At 43.0% G+C, this 8,738-nt stretch overlaps 1 pseudogene; it reads left to right on the forward strand.

The window, feature by feature from the left end:
* Positions 1–936: 936 nt before the first annotated feature.
* LOC127533331 (uncharacterized) lies at positions 937–8,187 on the forward strand (annotated as a pseudogene).
* Positions 8,188–8,738: the final 551 nt, after the last annotated feature.

Genomic DNA, 8,738 nt, shown 5'->3' on the forward strand with positions numbered 1-8,738 from the left:
TTGCTCAGGCCAATTCAGTGCAGGAAAATCCTCAGTGCTTGGAAATTAGGTAATGTGTCTAAGTACATGGACTCTTTGGAAGATGTTCATTAATGTCTCAGATCACTGACAGATCATTAAGATCAGAGTAAAGGCTAGTTGCCATTAATTGAAGGGGACTTATCCTTGATAGAAAGCTTAATTGTTACGTGGCAGATAAAAACAAGTGGAAACAACAAATCATAGTGTACACGAAAATAAGTAGTCCAAAATATGATACTGTGTGTGCAAAAAGATAATAGTCTAGCAAAAATAATGAAAATATAAGAAAAAAACCTGAGTATTAAGTAGGGAGGCCATGGTGTGGAATTTTCCCCACAGAGTAATAAACATTTGACAACACCGGTAGAGAGTATACTGACTAAACATATTAAATACATTTTTAAACAGTCACTGCAAGTCGTAACCCATCGGCGCACTGCAGCTTTTTTAGTGTACTTGCTTTTGTTGCCAGTGGCTCTGAGTTATTTTCCAGGACAGTAAATTTGCCCTGTTACACTGTACACTGACCACTTCACATTGTTCCAAAGTGTCATTTCTTGTGTTTTCCCATGAAAGGACATACTAAAATATTAACAAATGTGACTGGTGTTGGACCGTGTACTTCAGTGTGCCACTGTAGCTTAAAAAACATAGGCCAATTTCAATCGACTTTCTTCATTATTATTTTTAAGTCATTTGGGATCACTTTTCTGACCACCCTTAAAGGACATGTGTAACAAATTTGGTTCTTTTATCTGCTGTGTAACAATTTTGCACAAAATCCACCTACTATTAAACAGTTGGTTAAGGTTTGAACAAGAACTACTTGGACTAGTACTAGTATATATCCTTAGATATGTTTTGGAGAGTCGGTTTGCCTCGTGATATTTTTATCCTATTAATATTTTGTGTACTTTTCTGTACTTAGTGCCTTGTATTTCAGAGCCAGAGGGCCACACTCCAAACCGTTCAGTCCTGTCATCGAGCCCCGCCAATGACTCCAGCTCACTATCAAGCTCCTCAGCCCCAACCACCCCAAGAAGTTCCACCACATCAAGTTCCACCACGAGATCTCTCGCATCCATCACCTGGTCAGAGACATTTGAGGTTCAGTGGGGCAATATGCCAGAAGCACTTCAATTGGCCCTTGAAAAGGAACAGAGACCCTGCTCATTGCCGGCAAATGATTCTAATTCTTGCTGATGAAATACGAAAGATTGAGGCCAACCCCACCAGAGCACAGTGTCAGTCTATGTCGTAACATAGTCAGGCAGTATCCAAAGAGCTTTGAAGATACAGATACAGAAGGATCAGGCGTTAAGTACGCATCACTTCTGGTGCAGCTGAAAAGCCGCATAGAGCACCTGAATAGGGGCAACTACTTGGCACACCGCCGTTCTTCTAGAGCAGAAAGTAGCACATGAAAGAGAGGGTACACTGACATGTATGGCTGTACAAGTTGGCAACCAGATATAGCACCTGGTGATACCCGTGAGCATCTTGAAGAAGAAAGGAACAGGATGGTGGAGCTCTTCTTACAAGAGAATGTAGCCGGTGGAGAAAGAGGAGAAGTGAATCAACTGATGAAGTCAACGTACATTCTGCAATGTCACATGATAAATGCCACCCCAGCCCCTACCATTGGGGATTTGAAAAAAAGCTTGGCCTTTTCTTTTCATTCCAAGCAGCATGCTGACACATTTCAAACTTCTGACGGAGAAAGATGCCCGCAGACAGCTGGAGCAGTCACTTGCTGAGTGGGGTGCACCACTTGTTGAATTGTTGAAGCGGAAGGCAAGCAACAAAGATGTCCAGTCTGCCCTGCCAGGAGAGGGAGTTGATGTAGCCTCCTCCACTGTGCCACTTCTCTTGGCCCACTTCAAAGAGGACAAGGAAGGACTTCTCCTTCAAGCTGATGTAAGTTACTTTCTCTTAAGTGCACTTGTCTTTTATTAATGCTTGCTGTGTGACATTGCTTGCATTGCCTATGTGTATTTCTGCTTGTAGGTACTCAGTGCTTATCAATAATTACTTCACCATGTTCATTTCATAGGACATGCACAGCCAAGACACAGGCAATGGTCCAAAGACATGCTGGATGCATGTGGCTGACATCTTGCATGTGTGTCATGCTTTTTTAAGAGGCTGTTGCGTTTAAGTCCAGGTGAAATGGTTGTGGAATCCTAGGGCAGGACAGTTTTTGTTTTGAATGTAATTGGAACATTATCAAACGGCCAGGTCATCAAATTAGTCAAATCAGGTTGGGAGGATTTCTTTATTTTTTGACTTTTGTATCATGTTACTGTTTTGTTTATATCTGTAAGCTGATGAAATGGAATGGACTTTTCCTGTTCAGTGGGAAATGTGTCAATTTGTGGGATTCCATAGCCATTTCTGCTAGACTAGGTCAACACTAGATGTACCAAGCAGGGGCCGATTTGGTCCATCCCCTTACAAATACCGGAGAGGGGCCGAAATGGTCCTGTGCTTTTGAATAAACAAGTTGTTGTCCTACAGGCAGCCACCTTTCATTTGTAAATGCAGCCACTACGCAATGCATCATGCAGGAATGTGGCCCAAACAGAGGGGGCAGTGTAGCACACACACCAATGTTCAACTGATGCTCATAAAAGTCTCTTCATGTGATAGTTTGTGTCAGTTCGACACAAAATACCATTTTCAGAAGAGAAAACTTTGTTGTGGATGTAAAGTATCACTTTACACGAGAATTGGGGAGTTTGCACATTTTATTAGTGTGTGTATTTCATTGTTAGAAAAATAAAAGATATTTCTTACAGTGCATTTGTGGGTTCTGTGTATGCAAACAATATTCGATATAATATGTACAGTGCCTTGAAAAAGTATTCACCCCCTTTGAATTCATTGACCTTTTTCTTAAATTTCATACTTTAAACATAAAGTTCTAAAATTGGCATGTTTTGTGAGGAACCAACATCAAATGGGACACAATTGTGAAGTGGAATGAAATTTATACTATATTTTAAACTTTTTTTAGAAATAAAAAACTGAAAAGTGGGATGTGCAATATTATTCGCCCCCTTTTCTCATAGTGGCTTCAGAAGTTGTCTGATGGTTTCCTCAATGATCAAATGTTGAGCTAATGACTAAATAGAGTCTACCTGAGTGTAATCCAATCTCAGAACAAATGTAGTTGGTCTGTAATGGTCCCAATGGCCTGTAAGAGAAATGAATGCAAAACTATCAAAACACTACGGTCCTACTAAACTTACAGGTCAGACAAGGGAAGCAATGATCAGAGAAGAAGCCCAGAGATCCAGGATGACTCTGGATGAACTGCAGAGATGCACAGCTCAGGTGGAGGAAACTGTCAATAGGTCAACTCTTAGTTGTCACTACCCAAATCTGACCTTTATGACTGAGTGGCAAAAAGACAGACATTTTGTAAGAAAATCCAAAGAGGTTTATCAGAAGCCAATAAGGGGACACAATATGTGGAAGATGATTCTCTGGTCAGATGAGATAAAAACTAAATGATTTGCCAATTTTATATCTTTGTTTGAAGTAAGACATTTAACACAAGGTCAAAAAATTGAAGGGGGGTGAATACTTTTGCAGGGCGCTATAAGTGCTGCCTGTAGAAAATTTAACACTGAATCAGTATCAACTGTGAAACTGAAGTAAGAGGTCGACACAGTTTGTTTTTCATTTCTTCCTGTGATTTATTGGTGATGCACAGAATTCAAACAAGAGTTGTCAGCTTTGAAATCACAGCTATGAAATATAGAAAACACACAAATGTGGCCTATGCTGCAAATACACCCCATGTCCTCTATACTGCACAGTCGTGGCCCTTCCGAACCACCTCCTTCGTGCAACTGCCACAGGTGTGCTTGTAGCAGTCAGCGCAGCGCATAGTGGCATGATTGCGGTTGGAATGCCTTTTGACCTGGCACTTCGCATGCTTCCCAGGTTCTGGTGTGGCAGGTTGTTGCCGAAGGCGGGTCTCCACGCTGGCCTTCTGGGCTCCCACATGGGAGTGTGACAACTCACTTGCCAGCTCCACTAGGAAGTCAACCCGTCTCTCCTTCACGCCAGTGCATGCCTGGTACAGGATGTGTGCATTCAGCGCTGCAATGTCCAGCATGTTGTAAAACACAGCGACAGGCCAGCGCCGTGTCCCTGTGCGCACCGTGTATTCCCGCACCATCTGGTCCATCACATCGACTCCGCATTTCATGGTGTTGTAGTCTGTCACTGTATTTGGCTTCTTCATGCCAGTGTCGGCAGTCTCCACAACGCCATGCATGCTACTAAGGATGCACACGATCTTCTTGCGCTTTGGGGTGTACACTGTCAGTGCTGCTTCAGATGTAGAAAACACCTGGGTGCTGTATTGCTGACGGCCCAAAGTCTGCTTGGCTGATCCGGGCAGCTCCCGACGAATCTTATTCATTGTGCCAAGGAGGGTGATATTCCGTCGGAGGAGTTGTTGGGCGAGTGCCAGAGACGTGAAGAAATTATCTGTTGTTATCGTTCTGCCTTTGTCCAGAAACGGCTCCATCAGCTTCATCACCACGTCTTCTCCCACTCTCACTCCCTTGGCACGGCTGGGGTCTTTCCCAAGATAGGGGATCATGTTGCAAACATATTTTGTCTTCAGGTCACACGCCACCCAGAACTTTATCCCAAACTTCTCTCCAAAGCCTTCTCCAATTTGTACAATTTCAGCGTCTTTGCTTTACTTGTATTCGCTCTTCTCTGTGCCACAAAATCAATCCTTCTGCTGAGGGGAGGTTTGAGGTGCCCTTTTTATAAGGCTACCTCCTGCACTGAAGTGCCTTCCTTCCCCTCACACTCTGGCCCCCAAACCCCCATGACGAAAGAAATTCATTGTGTTTGGAAAGAATCTTCTCTGCCATACTGGGGAGGAAATCTCTAAGTAGTTCCTGGCTCTTTTCAAGCCTCCCCCTCCCCCTAAGAGGTATGCATGAACCCACAAGCTGGAAGGTATCGGCTGCATTTACAAATGAAAAGAAGGGCCAACAGTGGCTGTTGAGTTGCACATTTAAAATCAGGGACCATTTTGACCCCTCTCTGGCTTTTATAGGTAGGCAAGAAAAACCTGGTACTTCATGTGTTGTGAGCAAGGTAAGAATTCAAAAATAAATTTTTTTTCTGCAGGCAGGTGCATCAGCTGTTGATGTCGAAGAGGCACTTACCCTGCCTGCCAGTCCTCGGTTGATACTGGTTGGTATGTGCTTTAAGTATATTGTATCAAATGCTACCAGTCATAACCATTAATCTTTCATTGTTCTTTATTGGAAATATATGAAATCCTAAATTATGTGTTTCAGGTGATACTCGGCACTGGATGCTGAGCATTGAGGGCCAGGTGGTGTGTGAGGGGACCACCTTTGTGTCTGGCCTTGCAGTGCTTTTTGCGTCATATTACAACTTTAACCTGCAGTACCAGGATGAGGCGGCTTGTACGCTGGAGTTCATTCAAAGGTCAGCAGGTCTCACACTTTCACCTACATACAGATGGTACTACTTCAAGGTTCAAGGAATCTTTATTATCCCCGTGGGGCAAATCACTATACAGCCAGCAGAGCAAGTCAACAACAATCGCATCGCAGAGTACCAAGCACAGACAATAATAACAACAATGGATAGCACAAACGGGTTAGTCAGTCACTTATTTAGCAGGACAATTGCAGTAGGGACAAAGGAATGTTTAAGTCTATTTGTCCTGCATCTTGGCAGGATATACCTGCGGCCTGACGGGAGCAGCACAAACTCACCAACCAAGGGGTGGCTCTGGTCAGTGAGGAGTGTGTGGGCCTTATTTAAGGTTCTGAGCTTATGTACATCAGAGAGATTGTTGAGGTTAATACCTGCAATTTTGCTGCATACTCTCACTATACTCTGTAATTTGTTTTTGTTTTTAAGTGAAAGTAAGCTGTACCAGCAAATAAAAGAAAAGATTAAAACAGACTCAATAAAACAAGAATAAAACATTTTCATAAGAGTACTATCAACCTTAAAACTCTGCAATTTCCTAAAAAAGTAAATGCGTTGATGCGCCTTTCTACGAACAGCATCGACATGAAAGTCGAAAGACAGCTTGTCATCAATATTAGTGCCAAGATATTTATAAGTACGGACCCGCTCGACGGCTTGATCCTTGATGACAAGAGCAGGGAAGACTGACTGATGTTTCATAAAGTCTATAAACATTTCTTTAGTCTTAGACACATTGATGTGCATCAGGGATGTGGAACACCAGTCAGTGAATTCCTGCAATACAGGGCCATGGTCAGGGTCATCACTACTCAGCAAGGACACAATTACTGAGTCATCCGCAAACTTCAAGATGTGACACCCCACATGTTGGCTACGACACTCGTTTGCGTATAAAACAAACAGTAAAGGAGAAAGGATGCAGCCCTGAGGTGATCCAGTGGAGGAGATGAGGGTGTCTGACAAAACACCGTTAACCCTCACACGTTGTGGTCTTTCTGTTAAAAAATCCATAAGCCAAGCTATTAGGCCAGGATCAATGCAATGAAAGTCCCTTTGTCTTTCTGCTAAAATGTGTGGCTGTATACAGTTAAAAGCAGATGAAAAGTCAATAAATAAAAGACGGGCAAAAGTCTTGGTTCCCTCAAGATGAGTTAAGACAAGATTTAAAAGGGTGTCTAATGCATCTTCAACACCTCTGCCTGACCTGTAAGCAAACTGCAGTGGATCCAGGTTCTCTTGAACATAGATCATAACCATCTCCTTGACAATTTTTTCAAATGATTTCATAACAAGAGAAGTTAATGCCACAGGTCTAAAATCATTTAGTGCTTTGGGGGATGCAGACTTGGGAACTGGAACAATAGTGGAATTCTTCCAAATTGATGGGACCTTATGAAGTTGGAGAGACAACAAAAAAATGAAAGTAAATATGTCTGCCAGCTGATCAGCACAGTTCTTAAGAACACGCCCTCCAATGCCATCCGGACCAGGGCTTTTTCTTTCCTTAATTCCACGGAACATTTTACACACCTTGCTCCTGTCAACAACATTATTCTGTGAGGAGCCAGCATTTTTAAAAACTGACAATTCCTCACTAAAATCACAGTTGTTAAAACGGTTGTAAAAGTTGTTCAGTTCATTTGAGAGCACCAGATCAGACTTTCCATTAAGGGAGACATGGCTTTGATTGCATCCCCATCACAGATTTGACCCCCTCCCAAGCAGGCCGAGAGCTGCCTGTCCGAAGCATGCTCTCAACCTTGTCCTTATATTTACATTTGGCAAGTTTAAGTTCCTTTTTAAGCTGTTTTTGAAGATCCCGATATCTAGCAGTGTCACCCTGAGTGAAACAGATATTCCTCTGATTAATCACAGATTTGACACTTTTGGTCACCCATGGCTTATTATTGGGGTAGAGGAAAATTTCTTTCTGTTGAATGATGGAGGCCTCACAAAAGAAACGTATGATGAAACAACATCAGTTAATTCATCAATATCCGTGTAAACATTTGTGAACAAATCCCAGTTTGTACTGTGGAAGCAGTCCTGGAGGCAGTGAATTGATTCCTCTGACCAAACCGGAACCAATCTTCTTTCCGGCTTGTTCCTCTTCTGGACGGATTTATAGGTCGGAACCAAATACTTCCATATTGCGTGTTTCATGCATGACTCTTAGGAGATTCACCTGTGAATCCCTTTTTAGTGGAGGCTCAATTGCATTTTCCTGAGAAGCCACAATGTGCTCAAACAGCCACCAGGTGGAATCTGTGAGCAGGAGGACATACAATATACAGTACTGTAGTAAACTCTAGGCTATTTAACTACTGTTCTTAAATCACATAACATAAACTGATTTGATGCACCCTGATTAATAAAACTCAGTAACCAATGACACAAGCAGCTCCATGTCCCTGTGTGATGTGGACGAACAGGTCAGGACAGTCTGAGGACAGACAGCTTTGGGTTGAAGTTTATAATAATGAAATGCACCATGAGAAGGTGGCAAGTTTACAGTTGGCTATGTACATCTTGACCACAGGAGGAAACTCCGCTGTTCTCAACTGCACAGCGATGCACACCGGTTTTTTTCACACCAGGTCATCCCTGACTCGTTACGCACCGGTCAGCACCCGTCCCTTGTCTTTGATCGGAATCATGTAACACTGTGTCACTGTGACGATTTTTAATTGTTTTATTTTCAAGGTATTATTTTTCTCTGGCTCCACTGGGTCAGTGCTCCGAGCTGTCGTTTTATTATGAAATTTGACCGGATTCTCACGTTGTTTCTTTGTTTGCTTTCCACTCCGGTTTGACACAATCGCTCTCGGCCGAGGCCGGCTCTACGTTGGGGCAGCACCCCATAAATAAATGTCTTGTCCCCTGAAATCAAAATTTTACAGATTCTACAAGTTGACAAAATTATCTGCCATAGCGGAAAAATCCTCCGAAAAGCATACACAAAGTATCAGCCCTCTCATTTCTCTGCTCCTCTGCTCTGTGTATTCACCTAAGTCTGTGTTATTCACAGGCTGCGCAGCACGCATGCACACACCCCTCCCCCACCAGCATGCAAATGAGCCAAGACGCAGCCTGAGCTGGAAGCTGCAGCGCTTTCTCTGTCACAACCACAAGCCGCGTTTCCCAGATTGGTTAAGAAGCTCTCAGTGCTAAGATCTTCTTAGGAGCCTCTTAAGAGCGATGTGAAAGAAGAA

The sequence above is a fragment of the Acanthochromis polyacanthus genome, chromosome 3, assembly GCF_021347895.1.
Source record: "Acanthochromis polyacanthus isolate Apoly-LR-REF ecotype Palm Island chromosome 3, KAUST_Apoly_ChrSc, whole genome shotgun sequence".
Classification (NCBI taxonomy): Eukaryota; Metazoa; Chordata; class Actinopteri; family Pomacentridae; genus Acanthochromis; species Acanthochromis polyacanthus.